Source organism: Phacochoerus africanus, chromosome 1 (genome assembly GCF_016906955.1).
Source record: "Phacochoerus africanus isolate WHEZ1 chromosome 1, ROS_Pafr_v1, whole genome shotgun sequence".
NCBI lineage: Eukaryota > Metazoa > Chordata > Mammalia > Artiodactyla > Suidae > Phacochoerus > Phacochoerus africanus.
In genome coordinates this window covers 182,837,022-182,853,183 of record NC_062544.1, presented here as the reverse complement: position 1 = coordinate 182,853,183, position 16,162 = coordinate 182,837,022, and positions in this window count along the sequence as shown.

Sequence of the window (16,162 nt, the reverse complement as noted above, 5' to 3'; positions counted from 1 at the left end):
TTAGGTAAGGAATATTTTGTAATATTAAAGAAGCCATGTTAACTTTAAATATTCTTATAGGTCTAGATGAAATATTTATAGTATAATATCAATATTTCACATTGGCTACTATGTGCATATTGAACACAGAACTATAAATATGTTTAATACAGTTTGTGGTAAATATTTTAACATTTATTCAAAGGACTTTGATTTAAATTTTTATAGTATTAAATTATGATTTAGGAGCTTCCCTAGTGGCTCAGAGGGTTAAGTACCTGACATAGTTTCTATAAGGATACAGGTTTGATCCCTGGCCTCTCTCTCTAGGTAAAAGATCTGCCATTGCTGCAAGATGCAGTGTAGGTCCTCAGCTGAAGTTCTAATTCGACCTCTGTTCTGGAACTTCTATATGACACTCATGCAATGATAAAAATAAAAAAAATATGATTTATACTTCCTATTTTAAAATAGTTGATTATATTTTAAAGAATAAATTTATTTTTATATTTATAATTTTGAACATACAATTTTAACAAAATTAGACTCAATTTTTTAAATTAGATCATTACTCTCAGAATACAAATTATATTTCATACTTGGTTACAACAAAATTAAATTTTTTAACAAGGCTATAAAATGAGCTTTATAGAATAAAACAAACTCTTAGGTATTTCATTGTCAGTCATCTAAATATTGCTGACTCATGAATTATATGCCAAGTCATCCATAAGAATAAATTTAATGTTCTTTGGTATTTTACCAACTTTTTAATCATATAAAAACTTATATTCCATCGCAAGTGGTTAGATACACTGCTATGGTATAGATATAGCAGTATCTCATGTCTTATCCACTCCAAATGCTAGAGTTTGCCTCTACTAACCCCAAACTCCCAGTCCATCCCACTCCCTCCTCTTCCCCCTTGGCAACCACAGGTCTATTCTCCAGGTCCATGATTTTGTTTATTTTCTTTAAATAAGTTCATCTGTGCCATATTTTAGATTCCAGATATGAGTAATATCATATGGTATTGGTCTTTCTCTTTCTGACTTACTTCACTTAGTATGAGAATCTCTAGATCCATCCATGTTGCTGCATGCAAAAGGCATTACTTTGTTGTTTTTTTATGGTTGAGTAGTATTCCATTGTGCATATGTACCACATTTCCTTAATCTATTATTCTATTGAAGAACATTTAGGTTGTTTACATATCTTGGCTCTTGTGAATATTGCTGCAATGAACATATGGGTGCATGTGTCTTTTTCAAGGAAAGTTTTGTCTGGATATATCCCCATGAGTGGGCTTGCTTGATCATATGAGAATTCTATATTTAGTTTTCTGAGGAACCTCCATACTGTTTTCCATAGTGGTTGTACCAATTTAAATTCCCATCAACAGTGTAGGAGGGTTCCTTTTTCTCCATACCCTCTCCAGCATTTGTTATTTGTGGACTTAATGATGGCTATTCTGACTGGTGTGAGGTGGTACCTCATGGTAGTTTTGATTTGTATTTCTCTAATAATTAGTGATGTTGAACATTTTTTCATGTGCCTGTTTCCCATCTATATGTCATCTTTAGAGAAATGTCTATTTAGGTCTTCTGCCCATTTTTCAATTGAACTGTGTTTTTCTGCCGTTGAGTTGTATGAGTTGTTTGTATATTTTGGAGGTTAAGCCTTTGTTAGTTGCATCATTTGATACTATTTTCTCCCATTCCATAGGTTGTCTTATTGTTTTTTTTTTTTATGTTTTCCTTTGTTATGCAAAAGCTTGTAAGTTTGATTAGGTCTCATTGGTTTTTTTTTGCTTTTATTTCTATTGCTTTGGGAGACTGACCTAAGAAAACATTTTTAAGGTTGATATCAGAGAATGTTTTGCCTATGTTCTCTTCTAGGAGTCTGATGGTGTCTTGTCTAATATTTAAGTCTTTAAGACATTTTGAGTTTATTTTTGTGCATAGTGTGAAGGTGTGCCCTAGTTTCATTGATTTACATGCATCTGTCCAGTTTTCCCAGCACCACTTGCTGAAGGGGATTTTTCCCATTTTATATTCTTGCCTTTTTTGTCAAGGATTAATTGACCATCAGTGTCTGGGTTTATTTCTGGATTCTTTATTTTGTTCCAATTATCTGTATGTCTGTTTTTGTACCAGTACCACACTGTCTTGATTACTGTAGCTTTATGATATTTCCCAAAGTCTGGGAGAGTTATGCCTCCTGCTTGGTTTTTGTTCCTGAGGATTGCTTTGGCAGTTTTGGGTCTTTTATATTTCCATATAAATTTTGGGGTTGTTTGTTCTAGTTCTGTGAAAAATGTCATAGGCCATTTGACAGGGATTGCATTGAATCTATAGATATCTTTCAGTTGTATGGAAATTTTATTTATATTAATTCTTTCAATCCAGGAGCATGGAATATCTTTCCATTTGTTTTGACTCTTTAATTTCCTTGATTAATGTTTTATGGTTCTCAGCATATAAGTTTTTGCCTCCTTGGTCAGGATTATTCCTAGGTATTTAATTTGGGGGGGTGCAATTTAAAAAGGTATTTTTATATTCCTTTCCTAATATTTCATTGTTAGTATAGTGAAATGCAAATGATTTCTGAACGTTAATCTTGTATTCTGCTACTTTGCTGAATTTATTGATCAGTTCGAGTAGATTTTGTGTGGAGTTCTTAGGGTTTTCTATATGTAATATCATATCTTCTACATTGACATTTTTTTACCTCTTCTCTTCCAATTTAGATACCTCTTTTTTCTTTGTTTGTTGATTGCTGTGGCAGGGACTTCCAATACTATATTGAATAAAAATGTTGAGAATGGGCATCCTTGTCTTATTCCAGATGTTTGTGGAAAGGCTTTCAGCTTTTCTCCATTGTGTATTATGTTTGCTGTAGGTTTGTTATCAATGGCTTTGATGTGTTAAGATATGTTCCCTCTACACCCACGTTGGTAAGAGTTTTTATCATGAATGGATGTTGGATTTTGTCAAATGATCTTTCTGAATCATTTGACATATGTTAAATGTCATATGATTAAGGACATTTAATGTCTTTAATCATGACATTAAAGAGACGTTAAATGGCACACATTTTTTAATCTTGCCTAATCCTCACAAATATTAAAGGGAAGCCTATATGTTGCTAAATTTATAAGTAGTTTCTATAAATTGCGCATACATGACCTGGTTCACAATTCTTACTAATGTTACTTTAGGTTTTGTCCTATTTTTTACTATAGGTCTTTTGTCTGACAAGGTTATTTTCTATTTGAAATAGATTCAACAAAAAAATAGGGTGGATTAGCATCTAAACTGAAGTTATTTTTACATATTTGAAGACTAGGAAAAAACTCATGGATTGAGTGAGATGGACTAGGAGTTTAGGGTTAGTAGATGCAAACTGTTACATTTAGAATGGATAAGAAATGAGGTCCTGCTGTATAGCACAGAGAACTATATCCAGTCTCTTGAGATAGAACATGGTGGAAGAAAATATGAGAAAAATAATGTGTGTGTGTGTATATATATATATATATATATATATATATATATATATATGACTAGGTCATTTTGCTATATAGCAGAAATCAACAGAATATTTAAAATCAACTATAATATAAAAATTTAAAAACTAATGGATAATAAATATGTGTGAAGCAGATATTTGTTATTGGAGGAATGACCACAATTCCATATTCCTTTCAGAGCAACAACTAAAATTGTTTATGGGGGCTAAAAAATAAAAACCCATGTAGAGGAGTTCCCACTGTGGTACAGTGGAAGCCAATCCAACTAGTAACCATGAGGTTGCGGGTTTGATCCCTGGCCTTACTCAGTGGATTAAGGATCTGGTATTACCTGAGTTGTTGTGTAGGTTGCAGATAAGGCTTGTATCCCATGTTGCTGTAGCTGTGCTGTGGGCTAGCAGCTGTATCTCTGATTCAATCCCTAGCCTAGGAACCTCTATATGCCACAGGTGTGGCCTGAAAAAGAAAAAAAAATCCAAGGAGATAAATCTGTTACAAATTTTTGCAATTTAGTCAAACTGAAAATCATTTAGGAATTTATGTTTTACATATAGAATAAATTATTATTTGACAAGAAATAAAAACTGTATTTCTATAAACCTAACAGAACTTTCATTAAATAATAAGTAATTATGAATTGTATGAAATTATGGGGTCATAATTTACATGAAACTTTATTTTTGTTAATCCTTGGATGTTAATTAAATAATAAAGCATCTCAAAATCAATGGCACTTGAGATGAAATATAATTTATAACTAAGAGTGGTTACCTTAGGAATGCAAGTATTTTTCAGTGCAGAAAATTAATGCAATACAATATTTTAATGTATATTTAAAGAGAAAAGCTTAAGAGCATATTAATAAATGTAGAAAAGACATAGGCAAAATTTATTACTCTTATTCGAAATTCCTAGGAGAATTGGTACATAAGAAGTCTTGCACATAAGAAGTCTTGCACAATATGCTGTAAACACCTATTAAAAATTAGATAAAAAAATCATACTTACTGGAGCCTGCCTAGAATATGTCCATTATATAAGAAAAAATATCAGTAGGTCCATTAGCACCACAGGTTTTCAATATTGCACTAATAAGTAGGCCCTACCTAATCATAGTAAGCAAAAAATTATAAATAAATAAAACTCACTAGTTTTCAATATATTGTTGATGTCAAACTAGGGCATATATAAAAGTCCTAAATTGAAAAAAAAAATAATTATTGAGGAAAAGGCATAAATAATCTATTATTATATCTGTAATAATAATATGACACATTAATCTGTAAATGCAGTGAAGTTTTATTCAAAACTCAGAATTCCAATGAAACTAAATAATCTCTTAAATTTATGTAGAAAATATGGGTTTTGAATAATCAATAAATGTTTGAAGGAACAAGATGAGGATAAATCTGACATAAAATACAACTTACTGCATAGCTATACTAAGACTACATGATCAGTGTACACAGACAAATGAAAGGTAAAAAGCTAGGAGGCAATTCAATCCAATATTGAAACTTGATACATGATAGAGCTTAGAATCTAGACCAGTGGAAAATAAAGTCTGTAGCCATAACTCACTATATATAACACTTAATTCTAGGTAGATTAGAAATTTAAGTGTTACAAGCAAACTACATGCTTTAGAAAAATTAATGAATATTTTATTAATGATGGAAAATTAAATGTGAGGAGAAAATTTTTATCATAGAATTTTAAAATTAAAGTATACTTGATTTACAGGGTTTGCCAATTTCTGCTCTACAGCAAAGTGACTCAGTCATGTCTGTTTTTATGCTGGGACCACACTGTTTTGATTCCTATAGTTTGTAATATTGTCTAAAGTCTGGGAGACTTATGCCTCCTGCCTTGTGAGATTTTATTTTGTTTGTTTTTCCCTCAAGATTACCCTGGAAATTTCTGGGTCTTTTAAATTGTTGGATTATTCTAATTTTGTGAAAAATGTCAGAGTAATGTGATAGGGATTGCATCAAATCAGTAGATTGCATTTTAATTTTTTTTTTTTTTGTCTTTTTGCCTTCTCTAGGGCTGCTTCCTGTGGCATATGGAGGTTCTCAGGCTAGCGGTCTAACCAGAGCTGTACTGCTGGCCTACTCCAGAGTCACAGCAACAGCAACGTGGGATCTGAGCCATGTCTGCGACCTACACCGCAGCTCACAGCAACGCCAGATCCTTAACCCACTGAGCAAGTCCAGGGATCGAACCCGCAACCTCATAGTTCCTAGTTGGATTCATTGTCCACTATGCCATGATGGGAACTCTGCTTTTTAATTTTTTATTATAGTTGATTTGCAGTATTCTGTCAATTTCTGCTGTATAGCAAAGTGACCCAGTTATGCATATATATACATTTTTTCTCACATTATCCTTCATCATGTTCAATCACAAATTATTATATGTGTATATATATATATATATATAGTTCCCTATGCTGTACAGCAGGATCTCATTGCTTATCCATTTCAAATGCAATCATTTACATCTGCTAACCCCAAACTCCCAGTCCATTTTGATTGCTTCGGGTACTATGGCCATTTTAATAATACTAATTCTTCTAATCTAAGATCATTGGATATATTTCCATTTATTTGAATGTGCTTTAATTTCCTTTACTAATATTTTATAATTCTCAGTGTGTCTTTCACCCCCTGGTTAGATTTATCCCTAAGTATTTTATTTTTTTGGTATGATTTAAAAAAATACTGTTATTTTATATTCCTTTTCTAATATTTCATTGTATACATAAATGTAACACATTTCTGAATGATTATCTTGAATCTTGCTGATTGGGTCAAATTGTTTTTGTGCACAGTCCTTAGGGTTTTCTCTATAAAGTATAGAATTTGTTGATTGGGTCAAATTGTTTTTGTGCACAGTCCTTAGGGTTTTCTATATAAAGTATCATGTTATCTGCATACAGTGACAGTTTTACCTCTTCTTTTCCAGTATAAATATCTTTTATTTATTTTTTGTCTGATTGCTTTGGATAGGACTTCCAATATTATGGTGAATAAAAGTAATGAGTGTGGGTACCCTTGTCTTGTTCCAGATTATAGCAGGATGGCTTTCAGTTTTTGTCTATTGAGTATTATAGAGTATTATTTCTCTACTGAGTGCTAGATGTGGGTTTGTCATAAATGGTTTGATTATATAATGATATATTTCCTCTATACGTACTTTGGTCAGATTTTTTATCATGAATGGATGTTGAACTTTTTTAAATGCTTTTTTTGCACCTGTTGAGATGATCATGTGTTTTTTGACTTTTCTTTAGTAATATAGTATATCACATTGATTGATTTGCATAAGTTGAGCCATCCTCATGAACTTAGGATAAATACCATTTGGTAGTGTTATATGTTCTTTTTTATGTGTTGGACTCAGTTTGATAAATTTTTGTTGAGAATTTTTGCATCTACATTCATCAAAGATATTGGCCTATAATTTTCTTTTTTAGCAGTATCCTTGACTGGTTTTAGAATTAGGGTGATAGTGACTCCATAGAATGTCTTTGGGAATGTTCCTGCTTCTTCAGTCTTTTGGAAGTTTCAGAAGGATTTTGTCTTTGTATGTTTAGTAAAATTCACCTGTGAACCCATCTTGTCCTGGAGTTTTGTGTAGGGAGTTTTTAAAAATTATTATTACATATTCAATTTCATTTTTAGAGATCAGTCTGTTGAAATGCTGTTTCTTCTTCTTTTTTTTTTTTTTTTGTCTTTTTGCTATTTCTTTGGGCCGCTCCTGCGGCATATGGAGGTTCCCAGGCTAGGGGTCCAATCGGAGCTGTAGCTTCCAGCCTACGCTGGAGCCACAGCAACGCGGGATCCGAGCCGCATCTGCAACCCACACCACAGCTCACGGCAACGCTGGATCGTCAACCCACTGAGCAAGGGCAGGGACCGAACCCGCAACCTCATGGTTCCTAGTCGGATTCGTCAACCACTGCGCCACGAAGGGAACTCCCTCTGTTTCTTCTTGACTCAGCTTTGGTGGGCTGTACGTTTCTAGAAAGTTGTCTATTTCTTCTAGGTTGTCAAATTTGTTGCCTTGTAATTGTTCATAGTATTCTATTTCTTTTCTTTTTTTTTTGTATTTTTACAGTGTTAGTTGGGATTTCTCCTTTTTTCATTTTTTATTTTGAGCTCTCTTTCTTTTCCTCCTGGTGAGCATGGCCAGAGGTATGTCAATTTTGTTTACCTTTTCAAAGTACCAGCTTTTGGTTTTTATTTTACATATATATATGTATGTGTATATATATATATATATATATATATATATATACACACACACACACATATATGTGTATATATATATATTAATCTCTCTTATCAATTTCCTCTTTTTATGATTTCCTTCCTTCTATTGACTTTATGCTTTGTTCTTCTTTTTAAGTGGTAGATTAGGTAGTTTGAGATTTTTCTTATTTTTTGGGGGGGAAGGCCTGTATCACTGATGTTTTCTCTAAAAACTGCTTTAATAGCATTGCATAGATCTTGTATGGTTGTGCTTTCATCATTGTTTGTCTCAAGCTATCTTTTAATTTTCTTTTTGATTTTCTAATTGATTCATTAGTTTTTTTAGTAGCATGTTGTTTAATCTCCATGCAGTCAGCTTCTTCACTCCCCCTGCCCCCCCCCCAATGGTTGATTTCCACTTTCATGCCATTTTGGTCAAGAGAAGATGCCTGAAATAATTTCTGTATTCTTAAATTTTTTGAAGTTAGTTTTGTGCCCCATTATATAACCATTGCTAGAGAAATTCCATGTGCACTTGAAAAGAATCTGTATTTTATTTTTTAATGTAATATCCTGAAAATACCAATTAAGTCTAACTGTTCTATTCTCATTTAGGATATCTGTTGCCCTATTGATTTTCTGTCTAGAAGACCTTCCCATAGATGTGAGGGTGGTGTTAAAGTCTCCTACTACTGTTGTATTCCCATCAATTTTTCCTTGATATCTGTTAGTATTTGTTTTATCTATTTGGGTGCTCCTATGTTAGGGGCAGATATGTTGATAAGTACAATAAACTCTTTTTGAATCAATTGTTTTAAATAGGGTCCTGCTTTATTTTTCTTTATGGCCTTTGTTTTAAAGTCTGCTTTGTCTGATAAGAGTATTGCAACACCTACTTTCTTGTCCTTTCCATTTGAATGAAATAACTTCTCCATCACCCCACTTTCAATCAATTTGTGTCTTTGTCCTAAGGTGGCTCTTTAATAGGCAGCATATGTAGGCTCTTGCTTTTTTTTTTAAATACAGTCTGCTGTTCTTTTGATTAGAGCGTTTAGTCCATTGACATTTAAAGTAGTTATTGATATATACTTTTTGACATTTTTAAACCTTGTTTTCCAGTTGATTCTATGTTAAAATTTTGTTCCTTCTTTTTCTTTCTGAGGTTGGATAATTTCATTTTTATGTGTATGTCCTCCTCTTTTTGTTTTTTGTAACTGGAATTTTTTGATTCTGATATGTAGTTGTCCTGTATTTCAGATATGTTACCCCTTTCTATAACTTCTTGCTTTAGATTGATAATCATGTAGGTGCAAATTCATTCTAAAAAAAAGAATAGATATTCTTACTCTCCTTGCACACATTTTATGATTTTGATCTTTTTTACATCTTTATGTTTATCTTTTTGCCATTCCTTGTACTTATCACCACTTTCACAAATAGGTTTTCTTTTCTTTTCTTTTCTTTTTGATCTGTATGCTGGCTTTTTTAAGTGACTACTATCCAATTGTGATTTCCTCCATCCTATATAATCTTATTTCCTTCCTATGCAGAAGCTTTTCGATATTACCCTTAGGTTTAGTATTTCTGTATTCTGTAAAATATTTGCTTCTCTGAGAAATTCTTTATGGCTCCTTATATTTTAATGATTAATCTTGCTGGGTAGAGTATTCTCACTGGGAATTTTTTCTTTTTTAGAAATTTGAATATATCTTACCTCTCCTTTCGGGGCTGTAGTATTTCTTTCTTTCTTTTTTTTTTTTATTTTCCCACTGTACAGCAAGGGGGTCAGGTTATCCTTACATGTATACATTACAATTACATTTTTTCCCCCACCCTTTCTTCTGTTGCAACATGAGTATCTAGACAAAGTTCTCAATGCTATTCAGCAGGATCTCCTTGTAAATCTATTCTAAGTTGTGTCTGATAAGCCCAAGCTCCCGATCCCTCCCACTCCCTCCCCCTAACATCAGGCAGCCACAAGTCTCTTCTCCAAGTCCATGATTTTCTTTTCTAAGGAGATGTTCATTTGTGCTGGATATTAGATTCCAGTTATAAGTGATATCATATGGTATTTGTCTTTGTCTTTCTGACTCATTTCAATCAGTATGAGAGTCTCTAGCTCCATCCATGTTGCTGCAAATGGCATTATGTCATTCTTTTTTAGGGCTGAGTAGTATTCCATTGTGTATATATACCACCTCTTCCGAATCCAATCATCTGTCGATGGACATTTGGGTTGTTTCCATGTCTTGGCTATTGTGAATAGTGCTGCAATGAACATGCGGGTGCACGTGTCTCTTTTAAGTAGAGTTTTGTCCGGATAGATGCCCAAGAGTGGGATTGTGGGGTCATATGGAAGTTCTATGGATAGATTTCTAAGGTATCTCCAAACTGTTCTCCATGGTGGCTGTACCAGTTTACATTCCCACCACCAGTGCAGGAGGGTTCCCTTTTCTTCACAGCCCCTCCAGCACTTGTTATTTGTGGATTTATTAATGATGGCCATTCTGACTGGTGTGAGGTGATATCTCATGGTAGTTTTGATCTGCATTTCGCTTATAACCAGCGATGTTGAGCATTTTTTCATGTGTTTGTTGGCCATCTGTACATCTTCAGGTCTTTTGCCCCTTTTTCCATTGATTGATTGGCTTTTGTGCTGTTGGGTTGTATAAGTTGTTTATATGTTCTAGAGATTAAGCCCTTGTCCGCTGCATCATTTGACACTGTTTTCTCCCATTCTGAAAGTTGTCTTTGTGTTTTCTTTTGGGTTTCCTTTGCTGTGCAAAAGCTTTTCAGCTTGATGAGGTCCCATGGGTTTATTTTTGCTCTAATTTCTATTGCTTTGGGGGACTGACCTGAGAACATATTCATGATGTTGATGTCAGAGAGTGTTTTGCCTATGTTTTCTTCTAGGAGTTTGATGGTGTCCTGCCGTATATTTAAGTCTTTCAGGCATTTGGAGTGTATTTTTGTGCATGGTGTGAGGGTGTGTTCTAGTTTCATTGCTTTGCATGCAGCTGTCCAGGTTTCCCAGCAATGCTTGCTGAATAGACTTTCTTGTTCCCATTTGATGTTCTTGCCTCCCTTGTCAAAGATGAATTGACCCTAGGTGTCAGGGTTTATTTCTGGGTTCTCTATTCTGTTCCATTGGTCTGTCTGTCTGTTTTGATACCAGTACCACACTGCTTTGATGACTGTGGCTTTATAGTATTTCTTGAAGTCTGGGAGAGTTATGCCTCCTGCTTGGTTTTTGTTTCTCAGGATTGCTTTGGCGATTCTGGGTCTTTTGTGGTTCCATATAAATGTTTGGATTGTTTGTTCTAGTTCTGTGAAAAATGTCCTGGGCAATTTGATAGGGATTGCATTGAATCTGTAGATAGCTTTGGGTAGTATGGCCATTTTTACAATATTGATTTTCCCAATCCAGGAACATGGAATATCTTTCCATTTCTTTACATCTTCTTTGATTTCTTTGATTAAAGTTTTATAGTTCTCGGCATATAGGTCCTTTACCTCCTTGGTCAGGTGTATTCCGAGGTACTTGATTTTGTGAGGTGCAATTTTAAACAGAATTGTATTTTTGTATTCCTTTTCTAATATTTCATTGCTGGCATACAGAAATGCGACTGACTTCTGAATGTTAATCTTATATCCTGCTACTTTGCTGAATTTATGAATCAGTTCAAGTAGTTTTTGGGTTGAGTCCTTAGGGTTTTCTATGTATAGTATCATGTCATCTGCATACAGTGACAGTTTGATCTCTTCTCTTCCTATATGGATGCCTTTTATTTCTTTTGTTTGTCTAATTGCTGTGGCTAGGACTTCCAAATTGATGTTGAAGAGCAGTGGTGAGAGTGGGCATCCCTGTCTTGTTCCAGATTTGAGTGAGAAGGCTTTCAGTTTTTCCCCATTGAGTATTATATTTGCTGTCTTCTTTGTCTTTCTTTATGTCTTTTGTTTTAAAGTCTAGTTTGTCTGATATGACTGTTGTGACTCCTGCTTTTCTGTCATGTCTATTGGCGTGAAATATTTTTCCCCACCCTTTCACTTTCAATCTGTATGTATCTTTTGCCCTAAGGTGAGTTTCTTGTAAGCAGCATATTGAAGGTTTTTGCCTTTGTATCCACTCAGCCACTCTGTGTCTTTTGATTGGGGCGTTCAGTCCATTGACATTTAAGGTGATAATTGATAGATGATTATTTATTGCCATTTGAACCTCGTGTTCCAGTTGATTCTATGGTTCTCCATTCTTCCTTTCTTTTTTTTTTTTTTTGGTTGGATGGTCTCCTGTTATTATCTGCTTGAGTGTATTTTTTTTTTCATTTTTTGCGAATGCAATATTTGGTTTTGGCTTGTGGTTGCCCTGTTTTTTAAGTATGCTAACCCCTTCCCATAATTGTGTGTTTTAGCCTGATGGTCCTGTAAGTTCAAACACTTCATTACTATATTAAAATTAAGAAGAGAAACATACAAACAAACAAAAAATTAAGAAGAGAAACATACAAACAAAGTTATTTACTTCCTAACATCCCTTGCCCACATTTTATGGTTTTGATGACTCTTTTTTTCTTTTTTTTCTTTTTAATATTATTTTGTTTGAGGTCTGTTCAAGATTAAATCTGTATGCTGGCTTATTTGAGTGACTGCTCTCTGATTGTGGTTTCCTCAGTCCTAGTTCTTCCTCTTCTTCTTTTTTTTTTCTTTTCTTTTTTCTTCCCTTTCCCTCCTTTCTTTTTGGTTTAGAAAAGCCCTTTCAATATTTCCTTGAACCTGGGTTTTGTGTTGCTGTATTCTTTAAGTTTTTGTTTGTTGGAAAAAAATTTTATTTCTCCTTCTATTTTAAATGATATTCTTGCTGGATAGAGTATTCTAGGGTGCATATTTTTTCCTTTGAGCACTTTAAATATCTCTTGCCCTTCCCTCCTGGCCTGTAGTGTTTCTGTAGAGAATTCATCTAATATTCTTATGGGGGTTCCCTTGTAGGTAACACTCTGTTTTTCTCTTGCTGCCTTTAGGATCCTCTCTTTATCACTAACTTTTGCCATTTTTATTATGATGTGTCTTGCTGTGGGTCTGTTTGGGTTCAGTTTGCTTGGGGCCCTCTGTGCTTCCTGTATCTTGACCCCTGCATCCTTTAGATTTGGGAAGTTTCCAGCGATAATTTCTTCAAATATATTTTCTATCCCCTTATCTTTTTCTACTCCTTCTGGAATTCCTATTATGCATAGATTGGCCCGCTTTATATTATCCCATAGGTCTCTTATATTGCTTTCCAGTTTTTTGATTTGGTTTTCTGTCTGTTGACCGGATTGAGTGATTTCCATTATTCTATCTTCCATATCACTGATTCGTTCTTCTGCATTATTCATTCTGGTTTTTACTGCCCCTAGTTCAGTTTCCATCTCTGCAAATGAATGTTCTAGTTTTTCTTGGCTCCTCCTTATATTTTCCAGTTCCTTTCTGAGGGTATCTGCATTACCGTTCATATCTTCTCTTAATTCCTTCAGTATTTTGACTGTTTCTCTTTTGAACTCCAGGTCTGTCAGACTGCCGAGATCTGTTTCATTGTTGACTGTTTTAGGTGAGGTCTGCTGTTGGTTTGACTGGGGGTGGTTTCTCAGCTTCTTCATCTTGCTTGTTGTTTTCTTTCTCCTGAGGGAGTTGTACTCTCCGTTATTGGGCAGTGTTTGCCTTGTCACTGCCGTGGAGTATTTCCTGAGGGCTGGCGTTGTTGGTCAATCTTTTTTGAGGCAGTGTGGCTTTTCTGGGGTGTTGATGGGGCTAACAATGTTTCTTTGAAGCAAAGGAGGACTTCCTGGGGGCAGACAGGACTGGGAGGTCCACACCACGATGGTAGCAGATTTCACTTGGTCATGCAGAGCTTGCTCTGGTGTTTTTAGGCTGTGGGGTTCTTGCAGGGGGTTGGTGGTGTTGGGCAGCTGTTCCTCAGGAGTGCAGCACCCCCTGGGGGCTGTAGCAGCTATCTGGGTCACTGAGAATCTAAGAGGCTCTTCCCTATGGCAGCCCAACTCAGAAGGATGGCCTGCGAATGTAGGCAGATCTTTTCACAGTCTGGCCAAGCTTGTTGCAGCTTTTCTGGGCTGCAGGGGCTCTTCTAGGGGGTGGTGGTGCTGAGCAGCTCTTCTGTGGGAGTGGGGCACCCCCTAGGTGCTTGGGCGGGTAGCAGGGCCACTGGAAACCCAAGATGCTCCTCCCCAGGGCAGCCCGACTCAGAAAGACCATCTGAGATCTTTTCCCGGCTTGGCCAGGCTTGTTGCAGCTTTTCTGGGCTGCAGGGGGTCCTGCCTGGAGCTGGCAGTCCTATACAGCTGATCCACTAGGGCACCCCCTAGGGGCTTGGGCGGGTAGCAGTGCCGTTGGAAACTGAAGAGGCTCCTCCCCGGGGCACGGGCCTGTGGTATTTCTATAGAGAAATCAGCTCTTAGCCTTATGAAAGTTCCCTTTTCAAACATAATTTCTTTAAATACATTTTCAGTATTCTTTTTTTTCCTCCTTCTTGGGTCTCTTATATGCATAGATTGCCATGTTTTATATTATCCCATAGATCTATTATATTGATTTCATTTTGTTTTTCATTTGGCTTCCTGTCTGCTAACTTGATTGGTGATTTCCAGTATTCTATCTTTCAAGTCACTTATTCATTCTTCTTAATTCATTCTGCTCTATAATGACTTTAGCTCAGTTTTTGTCTGGGTAAATAAATATTCTAATTTTTCTTGGCTCCTCCTTATAGATTGCAGTTATTTAAAATAATCTGTGTTACTGTTGATAGCCATTCTTAATTCCTTCAGTATTTTCACTACATCCTTTTGAATTTTGTGTCTGTTAGACTGCAGAGGTCTGTTTCATTCCCAGGGCGGGGGGTGTCTCCAGTTCTTTTAACTGGGAATGATTCCTGTCCTTCTGCATTTTGCTTATATTTTTCTTAATCTCTGAGTTTTGGGAAAATAATTACCTACTGTAGATTTGTTGGGCCATTTATATGTGGGTGTGTCCCTGGGTAGCTTGTGCATTTTAATATTTCTTTCGCATGAGTGCTGCTTTTGGTACAGGTTGTTATCCTTTTGAGAGGGGCTGTGCAGGTGCATGGCTTTCATGTGCTTGCAGGTAGGTGGGGGCAATGGGCAGTGCCTGGTAGCAAGGCACTTAGCAGTAGTGTTGCCACTGGGGAGGTGGGTGCTGCAGTCTTCACCTGGTTGTAGCAGGTGACCTACTTCAGCAGTCTCAGTGACCCACTCCAGGGAGGGATGAGCAGTGCCTGGTGCTCTCAGTAGTGGCAAAAGGGCTGTGTGGGTCTGTGCCCAGAGAGGTTTGGGCAGTGGGCAGGGCTTGGTGCAGGGTCCTCTGTGGCAGCAAACCCTGGGATAGCTAGGGCAGTAGTTGGTGTTTCGTTCAAGTACCCTCAGTGCTAGTGGGCTGTGCTCACTTCTGGAATCTAAGATGTCTACTGCAGTTTGCACCTGCCCCTGTAGCCCTTGAAAAAGATACCCTGCTACCTGAAAACCTGCATGTGCACAAAGAATGATACTCCAGTGGCAGTTCTCTCCCCTTTAGAACTCCCAAGAATGGCACCTTGCTTCTCCTGTGGGTCCAGGCCAGGTCCAGGCCTCATCCAACACTCCTTCAGTTTTGGTGCCTCACCCCCAGGACTATTAAGCTGTTTCCATTTGGCCAACACTAGTCCTCTCCCTGGAACTGACCTCTGAAGCCCAAATGTCTCAGTCTGTGGCACATTGGGTAAATACTGAGCAAGTACTGATCTTCTGTGAAGCTCTTTTTGCTTTGCATTCCTCACTCTGGCTGTTGTACTTTTTTCAAAGGCTTTGAAACATCCCCCCTGTCCTGGCTGATCCTTCCCATCAGTTAGCTTCCCTCCCAAGGTCTGAATTCCTTTCCTCTTTCATAGTTCCCTCTGAGGAGTGCTTGTCCCATCTTGATTCCTTTTTTTTTTCCTCTTCTTTCACTGTCTCTCTTATTTTTTTTCCTTTTATTCTATCCAGTTATGTGGTGGTTTTCCTGACCTTTCTAGAAGTCTGAGGTTTTCTGCCAGTATTTAGTAGATGTTCTCTGTGAATTGTTCTCCAGGTAGGTTTTTTTTTTTATGTGTTTGTGGGAGAAAGTGAGTTCTGCATTATACCCCACCTCCTTGATCCAGAATCGAATAATAAGGAGAAAATTTTCCAAAAGCAAGTTTGAATGTATAGGGAAGAAATTGTGTTCATTAAAATTTTAATTACAAAACAGGAAAGCATAAAGTCAGAAGACAAGCAGAGAAAAGGCAAAAATTGTTGCCATATACATAAACCTTTGAATGAAAATGTTTACTTACAATATCCTAATTAACAGTAATGACAATTAGATTTTTAAAATGAGT